This window comes from Bos mutus, chromosome 6 (genome assembly GCF_027580195.1).
Source record: "Bos mutus isolate GX-2022 chromosome 6, NWIPB_WYAK_1.1, whole genome shotgun sequence".
Lineage (NCBI taxonomy): Eukaryota > Metazoa > Chordata > Mammalia > Artiodactyla > Bovidae > Bos > Bos mutus.
Genome location: NC_091622.1, coordinates 25,803,169 through 25,824,056, shown reverse-complemented (window position 1 = coordinate 25,824,056; position 20,888 = coordinate 25,803,169).

Here is a 20,888-nt window from a genome sequence, read left to right as displayed (position 1 = left end):
ACTGAGCAACTTTCACGACAAAATAAAAAGTTTAAAAAAATAATAAAGTGGAAAAAGAGGTTGTTGAAAGGAAGGCCCAACACTCTCGTATCAGCAGACCTCAAACATAGTGCAGCTTCAGTTCCAAACCAACACCATAAACTGAGTATCACAATAAAGTGAGTCACACAAATTTTTTTGTTTCCCAGTGCATATAAAAGTCGTGTTTACACTATATTGCAGTCTATTAAGTTTGCAATAGCATACATCTAAAAAAAGTATATCCTTTAAAAATACATCATTGCTTAAAAAAAAAAAGCCAATCATTTGAACATTTAGTGAGTAGCAGTGTTCTTGCCTGGAGAATCCCAGGGACCAGGGAGCCTGGTGGGCTGCTGTCTATGGGGTTGCACAGACACGACTGAAGCGACTTAGCAGCAGCAGCAGCAGTAACAAAGATCACTGGTCACAGATGACCTTAACAAATATAATAATAATGAAAAAGTCTGAAACATTGCCAAAATGTGACACAGAGACACAAAGTGAGCAAATGCTATAGGAAAAATGGCACCAATATACTTAGTCAGTGCAGGGTGCCACAAACCTTCAATTTGTAAAAAACAAAAACAAAAAACCACAGTGTCTGTGAAGCACGATAAAACAAAGCATAATAAAACAAGGTCTGCCTGTAATGAGATTTCCAAACAGATAAAATATTATGTGCTATTACAGGATATTATAGCTGACGTCTGACTTATGGCCCAAATGGGATTCAAACACATCTAAACGTAACTGTTGAGTAGTAGGCAGCCCTTGGTGCTAATGATTTACGTAAGAAGAGCTGTTTATGGCTGAAGGAGTAAACACGGGCTGAGGCACTTGTGCCTAGGGGTGCATGATGTCTGTGCCCCAAATAGCCGGTGAGATATGAGAAATGCAGAATGCTATTTCAGTAAATGCTATTGACTGAAATGAACATACTACAAGGAGAAAGCAAAGTGGATATGAAACATTCTGGGCTGGGAGCTGCAAACCTGAGTGCTAACCTATCTTGGCCTCAGTGTCACTTCTCCAGAACTCCTTTCCCTTACATGCTATGTATTTGGTTTTGGCTAGATGATGTCTGTGGACTTTCCAGTTACAGACTGGAACTAGAGTGCTTGGACTCTAAGGAGAACCATGACCAAACATAATATAAAATAACATGGTAGTCAGTGAAAGAATAGCAGTCAGAAAGGCATGGAAAAGAAGTGGCCGGTATGCCTCCTTTATCAAATGGAAGAAGGATCTGAAATCCATTTCCTTGGACACAGACAGAAGGCAGCAACAGCAGAGTCATGGATTTCTGTACTGTCTACAGATCCCGACAAATTCTTGTTCCCACGGAAATGAGGAAACAAGGTTGCTTCCTAGCAGACTGGTGGCTTTAAATTCCCATCTCTTCTGAGACTTTCTGTTTCTGTTGTACTGAACCCTGCTTTGCTAGCATGAAAATGGAAAGACAAGTAGCACCTGAAAGAAAAAGAAATTGTCCCCTCCTACTCTTCCAGTACATTCTATCCAAAAGATGGGCAATGGGGAAAGATGAAACCAAATAAAATGATACTGAAAATTCTGAACATTTTTTCATACTCCATGTGAGTTCAGGAACCTATTATAATTGGCTACCAAATCCTTAACTGTTTTATCTCCTTTCAGTCTCTACTCACTCCCTATATTTTAGTATCATTTTTGGTAATTTGAATAAAATGCCTAAGTTTTCCTAGGGCTCATAATACAAAAGAGTGATAGAATTCACTCTTAGCCCATCTGGAGACATTTTGTTAAACAGGAGGGGAAAGCCACATTTCCCCTCACGGCTGGACAAGGACGTGTGAGCTGGAATTTCAGCACCACCAGCCCTCAGTGGACACCTTTGTACAATGAAACTTTACAAACAGCTACGGTGGCTCTGATCTGAGTGGATACAGAATAATTAGGAAAGCTTCCAGCATCCTAAGCTTCATGAATATGGACTATCCTCACATCCAAAAGAAAGAAAATAACTTCTGCATTAATTTTCAGAAAGAGCTTCAAAAAAATCTCAAGTCTGGTATATTTTTAGAAGTTCACCTACAGCTTGATTTTTAAACTTTGCTTTGTCTTTCTATTTCAAATAATCTTACGGGAATCTTTAAACTTCATCTTTTTAGGAGAAATTGTGGAGGAAGGTGTTCAAATGAAAGAGAAAAATCTAAAAGTTTATACTTGTAAATTAGTACTGAATTTAAGTAGCCCAAAGAATATTTTACTGAGCAATGACTTGTAGGAATGACCTTTAAAGAAGTCTTTTTCTCCCTTTTACTATTGAACACACTCATGTTGCATGCATACACACATGATCTGTGTGTGCTAATACAAATATTAACTTAAAATTTGGCAGTATGATTAAAAAAAAATTTTTTTTTGCCTAACTGCAAATCTTGTGTGTTTTTGGTTCCCTGACTAGGGATCAAACCTGTGCCCCCTGCAGTGGAAGCGTGGAGCCCTAACCACTGGATCACCAGGGAACTCCTGATTTTTCTTTTAATAAACCATCAATTGCCAAACTGGAAGTTAACAGCTCCAACCATTTAAAATTATCATTAATATTTTTAAAGAGTGTAAAAATTTTCATTTTTAAACTAAGGGAAGATTATGTTGTTTCTTAAAGGAACAAAAATTATAAATCATTATTCTAATTTGTACCCTCAAAATTCATGAGTTTGTCCATTATAAAATTGTTTCTATACACTAGTGTTGTGCTTCAAAGATACACAAAAAAGTAAAAAAAAAAAAAAACTTTAAAATTCAAAATCCACTCATCTAGAAATAAAGAATGCTAAGATTTTTGTTTTCCTTCTGCTCTATCTTTTCTGCATGAAGAAGCATACCCAGATAATTAATGTAAAAGTTATTTTTAATAACTTAAATGAATTTCTTTCATTTAACCAATTATTAAGGTTTTTCAAATACCTTATTTTAGATATCTAACATAATTATATAAAACGTGTGGTAGCCAGCCTCCAAGACGACCCCAGTGATTACGGCCTCCTGGTGTTCGTGACCCTATGCAGTACTTTTTCACACTGAACAGAGGTGACCTGCGTAACCAATAAGATACTTCAGAAAAACAGTTTGATTTCCAAGACTATGTCATAAAAGATTTTGCAGTTTTCAAACCGTTTTTGGTTTGACTCAGTATAGGAGAAGCCAGGTGACATGTAATGAGGACTCCAGTCATCCACTTCAGAGAGGTCCAGGTGGTGAGGAATTGAGGTCTCCTGCCAATAACCAGCACCAATTTGCTAGATATTAATATTTGAGTTTGTCACCATGGAAGTAGATCCTCCCACTTAGTCAAGTGCTTGGATGATTGCAGCTCTGGTTGACACCTTGATTGTAACCACATGAGAGACTGAGACAGACTCACCAAGCTAATCTGCTCCTGGCTTTCAGATCCACAGAAATTGTGGGAGTTAATATTCATTATTTTAAATATCTATATTTTGGAATAATGTTGCATATAAATAATTATGACTTTGGTATCAGATGTGGGGCACTATCATAACAAAACCACTAAAATGTGGGAGTGCCTTTATGACAGGGAAGACTCAGAAGTAAAAGCCCAAGGTACATTGAAGAAACTTAGCAGAAGCCTAATGACCTTCAGGGATGTCATTGGTAAGGACTCAGGAAAATCTGGAAAATATTACTGGGAACTAAAAGATAAGAGATTCTTGTTAGATATGACAGAAAATTTAGCAACTGTCATATGCAAAGATACGGGGGGTGGGGAGGAATATATCTAATGAGCTAAGTGATCTAGCTAAGGAGATTTCCAGGTAGTGTTGAAAGTACTTCTTGGTTTCTTATAGCAAAATGTAAGAGGAGAGATAAGCTGAAGGAAGAATTATTCAATAAAAAGGAGTCAAGACTTTCTGCTTCTGAAACTTTCCAGATGACAGAAAATGCTAAAATTGTAAATAGCTTCCAGGCAAAGATCAAATCCAGGGCTCTTCCAAGAAAACATGGTCTAAAGATGAAGTTGAGGTTGTGACTGTAAAAATCTCATTTAGTGATTAAGGAAAATCTAAGGTAGTACTTCAGAGAACTCTAGGGCTTCTGAAAGTTTATGGACATTGTCCCTCTGCAGTTTCAACAACCCAAGGTAGAAAAGGGCTTACCCTGAAGAGATTTATGGTGTGGCTTTTAACTAATGGAATAAACTCCACTTAACTGCCCTGTTGCAGGTAACCTACAGAGTTGGGTTTTTTTTTTTTTTTTAATTAATATTGGCAGAAACATTATCAGGGTGGGCTGCATGGACAGAAACCATACAAAGTGAAAAGAGACCTTCAGAAGGTCAAACTTTGAGAGGCAGGAAGTAGGATAAGACTATCTCTAAGCTACAAATCATGGGTTACCTTTAATGGAACAGGAAGGACAAATCAGAGGGCAGAACTGAGAGCTCAGAGGGTAGAACCAGGAGCTATAGAGAATCATTCCCAGGAAAGAGTGGACCCAAGTCCTATTTAAGGAACTTTTCCATATTTACTTAGCTGGATATTAGGATTTCTATGAATCAGTGACTTCTGTGTGCCTCCTGTTCTCCCCATTTGAATGGGAGTATCTGTAATATTATTTAAAGGCTATCCCACCAGTATATATCAGGTGTGGGAGGGGGCAAGTAACCTGCCTCTGTAATCCACAGGTCTTCACATTGAGAGGAACTGTACTTGGAATGCTGGCTTAAAAAACAGTCACAACCTAGAAGCTGAGAGTTATGTTTTATTTGGTGGGAATTTTTAGGACTTCAGGCCCAGGAGATAGCAGCTCAAGTAACCCTGAGAGAACTGTTCTGAGGAGGCTGTGGGGAGGAGAAAGGCAAGCTTGTAATAAGGGGCAAGTAGTCTCAACATCAAAAGATTATTGTTAATTAAGGAAGCCAGATACCTCAAGTTAAGGAATTTAGCCCTTTTCTATGTATGGGAAGATGCAAGACTCATTCCTTTCATATGCATCTCAGCTATCTGGGGCCAGTGCTCACGGTGGAGAGTGGTTGACTCTGCAGGAGAGCAGGTATTGTTATTCCTGGGCTCAGAAATTCACATTTGGAGGGCTGGAATCCCTGATGGCTATGACATCCTTGTTTATTGGTATGATAGGAAATACTCCATTTCATAGGAACTATATACTGTAGAAATTGTTCTTGAAGAGCTTCATCTGCCCCAGCACCTGACTTAGCTGGTGAGGCCCTAGACTTGGAACTGAGGCTGAAACAGGAAGAAACTTTTGAGGACCTTGTCAAAGGGTGATTGTATTTTGCATGTGTGAGGGTGAGAATCATCGGAGGCCAGGGCTCAGACTGTAGTGACCAGCCTTTCCAATGACCTCCAGTCATTCCTGCCTCCTGGTTTCATGTCCCTATTGAGGTCCCTACCACCATGAATAGGACTGATCTGTGCAACACATAGAATATTAGAAAACAAGCAGAGCATGACTTCAAAAAAGACGCTGTTTCAACTTCGCTCTCTCTTGGATCACTTGCTGCAGAGAACAGCTCTAGACCTCTGGAGAGGTCCATGAGGTGAGGAATTGAGACCTCCAGCCAACAACCAGCACTAACTCTTCAAGCATGCATGGGAGCCACCGGCAAAGCAGAACCTACAGCTCCAGTCAAGCTTTCGGATGACCACAGGCTTGGCCAACAACTTGACCAAAATCTCATGATATATCCTGGGGCAGAGCCATCCAGATAAGATGTCCCTGGGTTTGTTACCCACAGAAATCATGTGAGATAATAAATATTATTTTAAGCCACTAAGTTTTGGGGTAATTTGTTACGTGCTAATAAATAATTCAGCCTTATTTCATCATATGAATATACCATAATTCAGTGTTAATTTAGATTTAATTTAATTTTAAATTTCTTCTAATTTTTCATCATTATAAATACTACTATAATGAACCTGATAAATAATACTACTATGAAGAACTGGATAAATAATAAATTGTCTGAAACTCTAATGTGAATAGATTCTTAAAAGAGAGATGACTAGATGTGAGCAGTTTATGTTGCTAGCTGTGTCATATAAAAGCATGCATTTTACTGTAGCCTCAGTTATGCTTTTCAAAACCACATGACAAGAATATCCATTATCAATATTCTCATTTAACACTACACTGGAATAGACACACTTAGGAAAGAAAATAAAATTAAAAGCATAAATGTTAGAGAGGAAAAACTTAAACCTCCACTATTTTTATTTGATATGATGAATACTTGAAAAACACAAGAGGAACTACTGAAATGCTATAATAAATGATATGAGACCCCAATAAGTTAACAAGAAATTAAAGAACTTCATTGCTACTCTAGACGCACTCAAGACACTTTGGACAGAGGTCTGACCAAGTGCGATTATGGGCACCAGTAGGAGGAAAAATTGAGCTGCCTCTTGACTGTATCCTACTGAATTCACGTCACCCAACAAGTTACACAAATAACAAACAATAATGTCAGCTGCATAACACTTGAAAAATTACATGTACACCTCTTAAATTTTGTTGCTGATTTTGAAACTACAACTCGCAAGAAGGAAACAAGGAGACTGAAGCAGTTTGTCAGCCTGAACTACCTCATTCCTTTCCTCAATCCCTGTAGCTTCGCCTACTCCTTCAGATAATCTTCTCTGCGATTGACAAGCCAGGTCTTCAGTGTTTAGCATGGAGCTTCCTGAGTCCCTGCTGAGTCACTCTCCAGCTCCTGGCAAGCTCTTCCTTGTGAGAGCTTCTGCTGAGCTCCTATCCTGAAGCGTATGTTCAAGCCCCAAAACTGAATGAGGCCGACACTGCTGACTCAGTTTCCCGTGGTTCCAGGGCCCAGGAACAGGGGTATCCTGAGACTGAATCACAAACTAGTGGCACCATGAACTTGAGTCCACACTTCTTTACCAAATCAGCAAGCAAGAGGCAAAATTCATCAGGACACGTGGCCTTTGCTCACTCTACGGCACATTCCCCGAAGAAAACAGCAATGATAGTCCATTTTGGATAAAAATGAGAAAGGGGAAAGGAGGGACAAAGGGTCCGATGCGCAAACAGCAAATCTTTGGAGTTGAGGACTGAATGTGATCTCACTTGGCACTCTGGGCTCCACACTGGGCTCAGAGCCCAGACAGGAATGTTCTCTATACATGTGACCTTCCTGCCAAGTCTGACAAGTATTCCTAAGGCTAAAGTGTGTTAAAACAGGAGGAGATTGGGGATTCATTCCTGCAGCCTCTCTGACCTCAGAGAACTGAGTGCACCGGCACAAAGAGGAGCCTCCTGGTCCCTCCTTCTGACCTCACCTCACCCCACCCCGGCTCCCCCCACCCCACAAAGGCGGCAGGGCACAAGCAAAGAGGAGGGGTCTGCAAGTGGCTTTTCAGCACACACAGAGAAAGTAGCTCTCCATAGGCCAGGAGACAAGTTGGCAGAAGCCCAGAGGAGCTTTTTGCAGTAACGCGTGTGCTCTTTCTAAAGAACCACAGAGCTCGTACCCTCCAGGGTCAGCAAGTAAAGGTGGGGCTTCTGAGCCCCTCTTATCCTTAGCTTGGAGAGCTTACATGGCTGAAGCACAGGCCACGTTCACTCATATGAAACTGTGACCTAGGCCTACAGAGAACAGAGCGACTGATTTTTAAATGCTTTGTTGTTGGTTAGTCACTAAGCCCTGTCAGACTCTTTGTGACCCCATGAACTGCAGCATGCCAGGCTTCCCTATCCTTCACTATTTCCCAGAGTTTGTTCAAACTCACGTTCATTGAGTTGATGATGCCATGCAACCATCTCATTCTCTGTCGCCCCCTTCTCCTCCTGCCCTCAATCTTTCCCAGCATCAGACTCTTTTCCAGTGAGTCAGCTCTTTGTAGCAGGTGGCCAAGTATTGGAGCTTCAGCATCAGTCCTTCCAATGAATATTCAGGGTTGGTTTCCTTTGGGACTGACTGGTTTGATCTTGCTATCCAAGGGACTCTCAAGAGTCTTCTCCAACACCACGATTTGAAAGCATCAATTCTTAGGCACTCAGCTTTCCTTATGGTCCAACTCTCACACCCATACACGACTACTGGAGAACCACAGCCTTGACTAGACGGACCTTTGTTGGCAAAGTAATATCTCTGCTTTTTAATATGCTGTCTAGGTTTTAAATGCTTAGGAATAGAGAAAATATGTGAAAGTCCTCCTCAGCATTCACTGCCTATGGTGCTATCAAAATATCACATCCTGGGGTCTCCAGGGTATGATTTTCCATCAGGTTTCATAACACCTTCCAGGCTGTGCATTTACCTCATGAGATATTAAGGCATTCACAAAACAGATTTACAATTAATTTTACTTCAAATGAATGTATAGCAGATCACATTTGGTGAGTCAGAGAGAGGAAATTTGAAATTAAAAATAGAATGTGGTGAACTAAAAAACATTGAAACTCATGGCTCTCCAGACAAAACTGGCATTTAAACGGATATAGAGAAGAAGAGTGCGTCACTGTCCTTTCTGAAGGTCACAGATGTTTGTAATTCTTCATCTGGGGTTTTAACCTTGACTCATATTAAATTTCAAAAGCACAGGTTCAGTCCACGATGCATTTTGAGTCAGCCTCTCCTGTGTGCTTGGCACCAAGCTAGGCACCAGTGATACACAGGAGAGTAACACACATCTGCCCAGAGGAAAAGTCGAGAAGATGACATTCTTGCTATTTTGCGAACAAAAAGAAATAATGCTCTGTGTCAGTACAGCAAACATTCTGGAGAGCTGACTATAAGATTCTGTGTGAGTCCCCAAGAACCCCCCCAGATAATGCCAAGCAGCAAGTGGCTTTTTAAAGCCACACTACATATTGACTTTGTAACACAGAATGAGCATCTGGCCAGATTTACTTGCTTAATTATGTTTTGCTTGTGCTAATATTAAAATTAGCCTGTATTCCCTGATCATCTTCAGAGGAACAAGTGTTTTAGAAGCATACTGGGCAACAAGATGTAAAGGGACTGAAGATGCTCAAGCCAAGAAATATGTCCTCTTTGTCCTACCCTGGATTCCTTCCTCTCCATGCCTTTTTTTCTTTCTTCCTTCTTTTTCCCCCAGATAACTTATATGTGATGCCTTAGGAATATGAAAACGTTTATTGTAATCTTCATAAGTCAAAGAAGGAAAAACCTGATTTATTGAGCACCTACTAAGGGTTAAATAAGCACTAAATGTGTTTCATTAGTTATCTCTTTTAATCCTTCCTAGAGTGCTGTGAAGAAGGCATTGTTATCATCAGTTTAGAAATGAGGAAACTGAAGCACAAAAGTATTTACATAACTGATAAAAGATTGAAGCAGAATTTGAATATAGTCCATCAACGTTAAAATATATTTCATGGGACTTCCCTGGTGGGCCAGCGGTTGAGTGCTCAACTTCCAGTGCAGGAGTTGCCAGTTTGATCCTTGATCAGGGAGCTCAGATACCATATGCCTCGTGGCCAAAAAAACCGAAACCAAAATATGGTATTTGTTGTAACAAATACAATAAATACTTCTAAAATGGTCCACATCAAAAAAAATCTTAAAAAAAAAAAACTACTCTTTCTTCCCACTATCCAGTTCACTCTAACCTTTAATATCCCATTTACCAATAGCCCAATAGAGAAACGGGCAAAGGAGAGGACCAACAGTTTACAGAAAAGGTTCTTAAGCGTATTTTTTAGATGTTCGATTATACTCATAACAAGAGAAATGCAAATTAAAGCATTAGCCATCAAAATAGCAAAGCTGAAGAACACCTGGTAAGACACTGAGCTGGTGTGGGTGGGGAAACAGGCCTGTTCACACATGGCTGGTGAAGGGAAAGACTGACGTGAGTGCTCTGGAGTGCACTTCGGTCATTCCCATCAATATTCTTCCTCGTGACTTCATCCTTCAGGTATACTTGCACTTTTGAGAAATGAGATATTCACAGGATTATTCACTGCAACATTGTCTGTGATAGCAACAGACTGAAACAACCTGATGATCATTAATGGAAGGTGTAAATTTTGTTCATCCATACAAAGAATTACACATAACCATAAAAAATGAGGATTATCGTGGATAAAATTTTCTAAATGAAAAAAGAAAGATGCAGAAGAGCAAGTGCTATTTTGTGCTTCAGTTTGTGTGGAGGAGGAAATATATACAAGTTTTTGTATAGAATTAGGCTATTAGGACAGAGAAGGCAATGGCAACCCACTCCAGTACTCTTGCCTGGAAAATCCCATGGACAGAGGAGCCTGGTGGGCTGCCATCTCTGGGGTCGCACAGAGTCGGACACGACTGAGTGACTTCACTTTCACTTTTCACTTTCATGCATTGGAGAAGGAAATGGCAACCCACTCCAGTGTTCTTGCCTGGAGAATCCCAGGGACAGGGAAGTCTGGTGGGCTGCCATCTATGGGGTCGCACAGAGTTGGACACGACTGAAGAGACTTAGCAGCAGCAGGCTATTAGGAAATTAGTAGCATGGTTGCCTCCAGACAGGCATGAGGACATAGGAGGACAGAAGAATGATTGCTATACACCCTTTGAGGCATTTGAATTTTGAACCATGTTAATACAAAATCTATTTTCAAGTAAAATTTATTCTTTAAAGCATTAAGTAAAGGACCTCCCTTGTGGCTCACACAGTAAAGAATCTGCCTGCAATGCGGGATACCTGGGTTTGATCTCTGGGTGGGGAAAATCCCCTGGAGAAAGGCATGGCAACCCACTCCAGTATTCTTGCCTGGAGAATCCCACGGACAGAGGAGCCTGGCAGGCTACAATCCACGGGGTCACAAAGAGTCGGACACGACTGAGTGACTAACACACATTAAGTAGGAAGTTGAAAAGCACACCAATTAATTGTCTTTCATATTTAACTATTGAATAATACAAGGAAAGCAATACTTTACTGGGTTACAGCTGAAAGTTGTACAAACTGATTCAAAATCACCACAAACTCGCTTTCTCTTTGGTCATTTTAGTCTTTGGAATTACTCCTTCCTTAAATTGCTGTTTAAGGCTATGATTTAAATCCTTTAGTTTTTCTTCCTTCTAACAATAATATTAAAACAATGATGAGAACAATTTATGCAAGAACCACTATTTATAAAAACTCTTGCATGTAGAGCTATGGTTATACTGTCTAATCTTCCTGATAATCATATACAGTGTGACTATCAAGCCCATTTTTTAAAGTGAACTATAGTCAATTCACAATATTATGTTATTTTCAGATGTCCAACCCCATTTTAAAGGTGAGAAAATAGAGACTAAGACAAATTCGTATTCTCTATTTTAATTGATTTCTAGATACAATGGAGCAGCTGTTTTCTAATGTTATAGCTTTGAGAAGAAAGAGAAATTAAAAAAAAAAAAAAAAGAAATGGCCTCTGAAAGTCCACCAGGCCCAGGAAATGAAGATGCTGACACACAATTTATTCCACAGAGATTATTCTATTTACTCCATAGAGATGCTTCTCACATTCAGGTGCTACTCAGAAAAAAATAATTCATTGGCTATATAAAAGATTCTATCATTTTAAAGGAAGAAAAATTCCATAAAACAATAGCAGCCATAGGCTCCTCTCCCTGTTCCTGTCAATTTCTCAGCTGCAATGTGTATAAAGCAAAGGTTCCTCCTTGACACAGGGGAGCCCTTTTTTTTCCTCACCATACGATGATAAAAATCACATAATCTCTCTCTTTACCAGCTCTTGCACTATCCTCCAGCATCTCCTCACAAGTTAGGACAGAGTTCAGGATAAAAGCCTGACATACTAAAAGGTGTATCAGAAACTCCCCACTAAAATGTTTTTTTATTGAAGACAATAACAGAAACCATTCAGCTTTTGGCTTTTCCCCCCATCACTGCAGGAGGCTTGAAGTGAGGTTATGGTGCTTACAACAAATGCCCACAAGACTGGCCTTTGATTCCCTGTTGCTCCAGCTAACATCTCCATCAGCCCGTGTTTTCCGCCTCCTCTCTCTCAGCCATAAAAGGTGTTACACCTCACTAAGGAGCTCCAAGAGAAGGGGTACTGTTTCTCATTCTGAAACAAAGGAGATTGAAAGAGATTGAAAACAGCTTTCCCATAAATGCCATTGAGACTCTGGATTTTCAGCACCCTAGCAGGAAAGCATCCAAATTCAGACATCTTGATGAAAGCTCCTTGTTGGTCTTGGTGGACTGGAGTGACTAAACTGCTAGTCCAAGGACAGAAGATGGCATGTGGGCACAGGGTAAGGACGTCATGGAAGTCGTTTTATTCCTCCTTTGTCTTTTGGTGGATATGAACTTTATCACTTCCTCGTGATTCAATCCAGAGGGACACATTATATTTGTCGCCTGTTTACGGCAAGGCATTGTCCTAGGCGCTGAGGACACAGGCAAATACAAAACCAAGTCCTGCACTCGGGGAGTTTAATATTCTACTGGAGGGTACAAAAGATATACAAGTCAAGTGAATCGTATATGACAGAGAAAAAGGTGGCTCAGATGTTAAAGAATCTGCCTGCAATGCAGGTGACACGGGTTCAATCCCTGGGTCAGGAAGAGCCCCTGGAGAAGAGAAGAGCTACCTACTCCGGTATTCTTGCTTGGAGAATCCCATGGACAGAAGAGCCTGGAGGGCTACAGTTCATGGGATCACAAAGAGTCGGACATGACTGAGCGACTGACACATACAAGGGACTGGAAACCAAGGGTGGTTTCCATTAGGGTGGCAAGGGGTGGCACCTGAGGAGTGGCCACTTCCAAAGAGATCTGAATGGAGCCTGTGGTTCCCCCAGGAGGTGGGTCCTATACAGAGAGAACAGCAAGGTCAAGGCTCTGAGATGGAGTAGGTTTGACAGAAATAATGGAGGCCTGTCCCAGAAAGGAAGGAAGCACAGTGGAGAGTGGAAGAAAAGGGGGTTGGAAAAATTGCGGAGATTCCTAAAGGATTTCATGGGTCATGATAAGGACTTTGGACCCTGGGAAGCCATTGATAGATTTTGAGCAGGTGGCTGACATGATATGTAAAATGATTTACATTTTAAAATGACATCTTTTGTGGTCAAAATACAAAAATGCCTTTTGTATTTATAGATTTTAAAACTGCATGTATAGCCTTTACTATCAAACGTACACTTAAAGATAATATTTTATGTGACAAAATATTTGCACTCATTCTAGACTTGGGTATTTCAGTGTTCTTGGTTTTTTAATTTAACTCTTTTCACAGACATGTTGAGAGTAAAAATAAATAATTTCTATTTTCCTTTTCAAGTATTACTGGATAAGGGATTAAAAAAAAAAACTAAAGCTGTTTTTGTTTGTAATATAAAAGACATAATTGATCTTTCCAGGGTCAGAGATGATTACTGCTTTTGCTATATACATTTATGCATCATTTTTTAAACTACATAAAATACAGAAGTGAAGTCGCTGAGTCATGTCAGACTCTTTGTGACCCTGTGGACTGTAGCCTACCAGGCTCCTCCGTCCATGGGATTTTCCAGGCAAGAATACTGGAGTGGGTTGCCTTCCTTCTCCAGGAGATCTTCCCCACCCAGGGATCGAACCCAGGTCTCCCACGTTGCAGGCAGATGCTTTAACCTCTGAGCCACTAGGGATAAACATTCCTTAACAGTTCTCTCACTTCTGTGCTTTGGCACCTGTTTTTATTTCTTGCCTAGAACATTTCCTCACCCTCTTATCTTTTTAAGTAACACCTAGTCTACCTTTTGGTATTCAGCACAGGTATGAGCTCTTTCAGGAAGTTTTCTGCTACCCTCACGGCCTTCATGAGGGTGTCTCCTTCAAGCTCCGAAAGCAGTCGGTGCAGTCTAGCACTACTACTGGGGCTTCCAGGGGGCGCTAGAGGTAAAGAATCCGCCTCCCGAAGCAGCAGACTGAAGAGGCATGGTTTTGATCCCTGCGTTAGGAAGATCCCCTGGAGGAGGGCATGGCAACCCACTCCAGGATTCTTGCCTGGAGAATCCCATGGACAGAGGAGCCTGGAGGGCTACAGTCCATGGGGTTGCAAAGAGCCGGACACAAATGAAGTGACTTAGCACAGCACATGTTTATAAGCAACTATGCTTTCACAACATACCTTGTGTATGTGAAAAGATTAATATTTAATTCTCACTGTTCACTTCTAACTGACAAAGGAACAGAGTGAAAACTTCAGGAACTGTGGTGGAACCTTACTTGCTGTTCTAGACCTGGTTGTACCCACCTTTGGTTGGTCCCATAGCTACTCAAGAGACCTTCTCAACTGAGTACGAGCGACCATCTGAAGTCACTTCCCATATCCCCTACTAGATACTGAATGTTTTATCAAATAGTAAGTGGTGACATTTTTAATTGACGATTAGTATGACCAGATGGATTCTGATTTTGCTTTTAATTCTCGGATTGTGTTTAAACAATTGAAAAGTATGTTCCTGATTTTGAGATACTAAGTGATATTGCACAGTTTTCACTTTACTGAGTGTGTACAGCTGTCCCATGAAGTTTGTAAGTGTGCCCTTGTATAGCGTCAGATGCCAAAATTAAAACACACACAAAAAAACAATCTTTGGAATCTATAATTATCTCAAAATATCAAGTTTTTAAAATGCAATCTCTGGCTGTCAGGTGGAGAGGAGACCATAGGGGATGTGGTAGGCAGACTCTTAGATGACTCCAAATGACCCCCACCTTCCGTGTCACTGCCCTTCTATCATGCCTCCCCGTCAAGACAGGGAAGAAGGCTGCACTTACAGACTCGCATGTAATGAACAGGATGTGACAGAAGTAGTGGGATGACGCTTCCGAGATTAGGCAGCTCAAAGACTGTGGCTTCCACCCGGAGCGTTCTCTCTCGCTTGCTCTTGCCCTCTCCCTCTCGCAGATCACTCACTCTGGGGGAAGCCAGCTGCCATACTGCAAGTCACGTTATGGAGGTGTCCACACAAGGTGACCAGGAACAGTGGCCCGCAGTCCAGAGCCCATGGGATCTGAAGCCTGTGACAACCACGTGAGTGATCTTGGAAGCAGATCCTTCTGCCAGTCCTGTCTTGAGGTAACTGCAGCCCTGACCCACAAGTGGGCTGCAACTTCACTAAAGACATTGAGCTGGAGGCAGCCAGCTCAGTGGCTCTCCTGTTCCCTGACTCACAGAAACGGTATAACACTGTATGTTTATTGTTTTTGCTATTATGTTTTGGGATAACTTGTTACACAACAGTAGATAATTCATACAGGAGAGTAAAAGTAGAAGCAGAAACATGTAACCCAATATTCATTACAGCACTGTTTACAATAGCCAGGACACAGAAACAACCTAAGTGGCCAATGACAGATGAATGGATAAAGATGTGGTACATACATACAATGGAATATTACTCGGTCATAAAAAAGACTGAAGTTGGGTCATTTGTAGAGATGTGGATGGAGCTAGAGTCTGTCATACAGAGTTAAGTCAGTCAGAAAGAGACAAACAAGCATCATATATTAACACATGTATGTGAAATCTACAAAATGGTACAGATGAGCCGAGCCCCAGAGCAGGAATAGCGACGCAGATGTAGAGAATGGACTTGCGGACACAGAGCGGGAAGAGAGGGTGGGATGAACTGGGAGATTAGGACTGACATCTATACACTACCACGTGTAACATAGATAGCCAGCAGGAACCTGCTGTATAGCACACGGGGCTCAGCGCAGTGCTCCGAGATGACCTAGAGGGGTGGGACGAGGAGTTCGAGGGAAGCTCAAGAGGGAGGTGACATATGTATACTTACAGCTGATTGAGGAGCTACACTCCGTGGGGTCACAAAGAGTCAGACACGGCAGAGCATGCACACGCTCCCACTCCCAGATAGCTGATTGACATTACTGTACAGCAGAAACTAAAACACCATTGTAAACAATTATGCTCCAATAAATAAATGACATTTTGTAAAACACCAGTTAAAGGCCATTGCTGTAGTGGAGACAATTTAGAATAGGGTAGCATTGGAGAAGGAAATGGCAACCCACTCTAGTATTCTTGCCTGGAGAATCCCAGGGACGGGGGAGCCTGGTGGGCTGCCGTCTATGGGGTCACACAGAGTCGGACACGACTGAAGTGACAGCAGCAGCAATGGTAGAAGTGGTGAGAAGTAGGCCTGGGCAGCACAAAGGAGATAAGAAAAGCAAACAGCATGCTCTCTGAAACCTGGAGAAGGAAAGTAAAAAAAAAAACTATGGCCCCGATTTCCATTCAGTGGAGAATAACCAGCAAGTCCCACAGTGGAGCAACATGTTGGCAGCAATGGAGAGAGTAGTCTGGAAGGATTTGAGCTCCACGGGGAAGGTGGGGGATAAGCAGTCTGAGGACATGGCCTGACCTGAGCCTCATCTAGTAGCCTGTGGCAGGGCTGAGAAACTGATCCCAGGGGTTGAGAAAGGGACAGGACAGGCTCTGGCCTCAGCCTGAATTTACAGAGCAGAAGATGAGGGCAACAAGCCCTGAGCTCCTCTGTGTGGCTGAAGTAATCAGAGAAGCTCACCTGAATAAATACGCCAGTCCAAGTCCTATGATTACAAATTATGAAAAAGGTATAATCTTAAGTGCTCCTCTATCACAGCAGACCACCAGGTGCTGCCCGCACCCAGACACAGAGCAGACTGTTGCCAGCCATGCAGGCATGGACCCTGAGAGCAGTTAGCCTAGTGGTTAAGACCAAGGGTTTTGATGTCAGGAAGGTTGGGGTGGAATTCCAGCTCCTCTCTTGCTGTGTGACCTCAGCAAACTTATTTAAATTCCTACAAGCTTCTACCTTCTAGACAGCAAAAGAAGGATACTAAAAGTGCGTATAGATTTGCAGATAACACCACCCTTATGGCAGAAAGTAAAGAGGAACTAAAAAGCCTCTTGATGAGAGTGAAAGAGGAGAGTGAAAAAGTTGGCTTAAAGCTCAACATTCAGAAACCTAAGGTCATGGCATCCAGTCCCATCACTTCATGGGAAATACATGGAGAAACAGTGGAAACAGTGTCAGACTTTATTTTTCTGGGCTCCAAAATCACTGCAGATGGTGACTGCAGCCATGAAATTAAAATACGCTTACTCCTTGGAAGGAAAGTTATGACCAACCTAGATAGCATATTCAAAAGCAGAGACATTACTTTGCCAACAAAGGTCTGTCTAGTCAAGGCTATGGTTTTTCCAGTGGTCATGTATGGATGTGAGAGTTGGACTGTGAAGAAGGCTCAGCGCTGAAGAATTGATGCTTTTGAACTGTGGTGTTGGAGAAGACTCCTGAGAGTCCCTTGGACTGCAAGGAGATCCAACCAGTCCATTCTAAAGGAGTGTTCTTTGGAAGGTGCCCTGAGTGTTCTTTGGAAGGAATGATGCTAAAGCTGAAACTCCAGTACTCTGGCCACCTCATGTGAAGAGTTGACTCATTGGAAAAGACTCTGATGCTGGGAGGGATTGGGGGCAGGAGAAGGGGACAACAGAGGATGAGATGGCTGGATGGCATCACCCACTCGATGGACGTGGGTTTGAGTGAACTCCAGGAGTTGGTGATGGACAGGGAAGCCTGGCGTGCTGCGATTCATGAGGTCGCAAAGAGTCGGACACGACTGAGCAACTGAACTGAACTGAACTGAACTGAACGTCGCATACTCCTAGTACCTTTAGTGCAACACTGAATGGCTAGAAGGATTGGATAAGTATTTTCCTTGCCACAGTGCCCGGCGCAGAGTATGTTCTCAGTAAAGGAGCCCTTGAGCTGCCACGATGTGAGCTGTCACCTGCCGCTGCTGTTCTAAGTTTCTGGAGGAACACACAGAGTGACTGAAGGAGAAGGCAGCACGCTCCATCTTCAAGCAAGGCTGCACAGCTGTGTCTGAGTTTGAAAACAGTAAGGTACACACATCCCTGTGCAGCTATTCTTCTGGGCAAAGCTGTGATCAAAAGTCCACTTTACCCCATCCGTGAACACAGCTGCTGGTTCCATTTGCCTTCTTCTCACTCTTGATAAGCGAGCTTTTTAAAATGTCTTAAAGGTAAGTCCTGCTGCTGAGATGAAGAAGGTTCCAAAGGGGACCTGGCAGATTCACAAAGGAGAGAGTCCACGGAGTGTCACTCCTTTCAAGCCCTCCTATGTCACCAGACCTGCTTCTGACATTCAGTGGCCCCTTCGTGACCCACTGATGTACAAAGAGACAACCCATCAAATAAGCAGGTCGGGAGGGTCGCTGGAGGACCAAAGGCCCACCAAGTCACCCTCGAGGAACAGGTTAAGCTCAGGGTCTGTGTGTCATGTCATAGTTACAAGGGACACTCCTGCCTGGGTGGCACACCCCACACCTGGTCATTCAGGGCCCCGTCACTAAGAGCTAACACATGACACTGAAGGCAAAACAGATGCAGCAGCTTTTACGTTCAAACACAAAAAGCATCACAAGCTAAGCCCACGAATACAAACTCTGCTGGAAATAGTGGTCACTGTCATGAATGATAACACCACATGCTAAGACCACCAAGAATACACAATGTTACCAACAAATCCACCAAAGATATGCAAGTATACATAAAGGACATCAAACGTTATAATCAAAAACTGAATGCTGATGTTTATACAAGAAAGGAAACTGAAGAGAACAAAACGTGTTTTGTGGATACATCTAATCTGAAAGTTCACTGTTTAGTTCAAGGCATCCACCTGAATCCAACAAAATGTCATCAGCTTGGCTTCCTGTTCTAAAAGAAAGCCTTCAGAAATCTCGCTGTGCTTATAAATCTAAATGCTTTGCGTTTAGGTCTATAATTAAGCCACGACCTCCTGCTAACATCCACAAGCAATTCATATTCAGCAATAGACTTATCAAACGTTATACAATTTGCAAATTTTCTTATGTTCTTCCCTACCGTGGATCTTGGCCAGCATTCTGTCATTTCTAATCTGTAGCATCTGATTGACAGTTAAACCCAACAAGAGCTAATGTTTGTGACAGGGAAAAATAATCAGCACATCCACTCATTAGCATCCTGCTCACACATTCATTGTCAATTACAAATATTTGCTTGGGCTACACTCTGCCACCATCATCGGAGCCATTACCGCCTGTAACAGTGTGATATATTTGAAGAGTCAAGCTGCTGGCAATTCACAGCTGGGACTCAATAATCAAAACGTTCATCAGCTAACACTTGGGTCCCAGCAGAGTATCTGGCTCGAGATAACAAATGATTATCCTAGACAATGGAACTACAAGTCTAACTGACAATCATCTAACTCATGATTCGTGAGTTTCCCAGGTTTGTTTCTGGGCTGTAGCCATTAGGTTTTGTTGAACGCCCTCTCACTTGCTATTTGAGAACATTTTTAGGGGACATTCAAGTGCTCACTTGAACCTGCACACTGGGAGATAATGCAGGATTCTAGGGGGAACTCCAGATCCTACACTATGTGAAGGGAAGCTGTTGGGGCCCCGCCCAGATGCCCTTTAGGGGCGACTGCAGCAGCTCTCAGCTGCTGCCAGTGGAGGTTGAGTGGGGATGGCTAATGACCCACAGCTGTGCCCTTGTCCTGCGCTCTGTCCTCTGCCACACCCAAACCATTTTGACCTGGAAGCTGCGCCCTCCCCACTTTTTTTTTTTTTTTTCTAATGAAATTCTGAATTTATTTCACTTTCAGGTCTTGGAGTGAAGGTTGGGTAGTAAGATTTATACAAACCTTGGCAATAATTTTTACTTAGATACAGAAATTTAACGTGTATATTTTTCTGTAATTGCACAATGGCACCAGAAGCCAGGCTCATGTATATAGAGCTATATTTGTTTGCACGTATCCTTCAAGGTAAAATCTCAAACACATTTAACAGTATATACTTCTAGTGCTGCTGATAAAACATATAGGCCAAACTTGCCTACCAGGTGGATTTGAAATCTGAATTTACTTTCACATGCACTCATAAATTACGATTTCAGTGCAACCAGGTGATACTTCATTTCCAATAATGTATAATGTTTTGTTTGGCCAAATACTTGTTTTACTGTCAATCTCATTGTACCATATTACATGTTTTCCCCTTGCCAAGGACTTACCTACATGGAGAGGACAGAGTAAGTCTCTGCTGTAGGGGGACGGCCAGCTTTGGGGTGTGACTCCTCCTCCAGAGCTTGCCCTCTTCTCCCACAGAGACCACATTCCTGCTTAGTTTTCCTCCTTTCACCTGTCCTGGTTCTTTCACTCATCTTCTCCAGAAAGGACTCGAAAAAACTGCTTGAAAAGGAGCAGCCATCTCAGAGTCGACTCCTAGGAAACCTGGCAGAACTTCTCATTGCCCAGGGTGGGACTGCACTTCTTCCAGGCCACACGAGCCCTAAGCCCCACCCTGGAATGAGGTGCTGGTTCCCAAATATTGGAAACAGCTGAGGCTTCCCGCTTGCAATCAACACGTCTTCCCCACAGACTGGGTAATACATCCCAAGGACTGTGTCCCATCCCTTCCTGGCTCAGTTCTGGCAGAATTCCTCATTGCAGCCCAGATCAAAAAATCCTTCTCAACCTTTCTTAGAAATAAGTTAGAAAAAGACTCAAAGCCCAGCAGAAAAAATAGTCATATGGACATGAGTTTGAGCAAACTCTGGGAGATAGTGAAGGACAGGGAAGCCTGGCATACTGCAATCCATGGGGGTCACAAAGAGTCAGACATGACTGAGCGACTGAACACCAACAACAAATGAATAAAATAACACCCACTGAAATGGAAGTGTGTGTGTGCTAGTCACTTAGTCGTATCTGACTCTTTTGCAACCCCATGGACTATAACCTACCAGGCTCCTCTGTCCATGGGATTCTCTAGGCAAGA